Here is a 1,177-nt window from a genome sequence, read left to right on the forward strand (position 1 = left end):
GGTCGTCCATAAAATGCATTGCTGTTCTGCTGTAAGTAATCTTAAAGATTCCTAAATGCATCTACTTCCGGAAGGCCAAATAAAGTGCTTTTGCTTTCGCCTAGAAACACACAGCGTCTCCCTGACATGCTGCTTCAACACTAACTGCGGTTACTGAAACCACACCTTCTTTCTTTGCGTGAACATTTGGGCGGCATTACGCAAATATTTCCACATAGTGAGGTAGATATGTGGGGGCGTGTTAGAACGAGCCGTTTTAGGGGGGGGTGGCAGAGTTTTAACTTTGATAAAGAATATCTCTTTGGTTTTGAGACTTTAGTCTTTGCAACTTCAGGGATCTTATCTATGCACAGTTGACCTCCCAGGTGGCAGTATTGCGCCTTAACACTGACACCTGTCACACAAGAAGAAGACACAGCCCGCAGACGCACTACTCCGAGAAGAACCAATAGTATCCATCAGTGTTGCCAATTTGGGGATTTTGTTGCCAAATTTAGCCACTTTCTCATTGTAGCTGCAACTTTTTTTAATTTTTTTTGTGACAAGGAGCTATTTTAGGTATATATAAATAAAACTAGCGATTTTTTGGAGATTTTTTATTTTTTACTTGGCCACACCCTGCCATAGGCCCGTGACCGCTCACGTTTGCTCTCAATCATGCCAATGAGTCTGCGCAGTGAACACACCAGTATGCCACGCCTGCCATGAGGCACACCACAATTTCATTATAAGCATCAATCAAGATGCCGGAGAAAAAATGAACATCTTGTTTTAACCACGGACACAAAAGTTATACCACAATTCATGCACAGTCATGTCAACCAGATACTGAGAGAGAGAGAGACAGTGCATCATCGTGTCATGTGTGCTGGGATGCAGTATTTTGCACTTACATTGTAGTAATAGAATGTGTTGACTGAAATAAGTATCTCTTATCTGTTGTATTTGAGCAGGACAGGGATGCACTTTGGTGACACATAAAAAAAATTCCTAACATTGTGTCTTTTGTGTCTTTCCATCACTTCCATCATGTTTGATGTGCTTGCAGATCACAAGCATTTCTTAATTTCACTTCAGAATTTTTTGTTATATTTAATCTTTTGTTATATTTTTTATACTGTTATCATTTGTAAAGTATATATATATATATATATATATTTACTTTCCTTTACCTTTA

At 39.1% G+C, this 1,177-nt stretch overlaps 1 protein-coding gene across 1 annotated transcript in view; it reads left to right on the plus strand.

The window, feature by feature from the left end:
* LOC107569233 (zinc finger protein 850-like) overlaps nt 1-1,177 on the plus strand; it is a 44,005-nt gene that overhangs the window by 24,450 nt on the left and 18,378 nt on the right. The gene's annotated exons all lie outside the window — the stretch shown is intronic.

This window comes from Sinocyclocheilus grahami, unplaced genomic scaffold (genome assembly GCF_001515645.1).
Source record: "Sinocyclocheilus grahami isolate Dianchi unplaced genomic scaffold, SAMN03320097.WGS_v1.1 scaffold1325.1, whole genome shotgun sequence".
NCBI classification, from domain to species: Eukaryota; Metazoa; Chordata; class Actinopteri; order Cypriniformes; family Cyprinidae; genus Sinocyclocheilus; species Sinocyclocheilus grahami.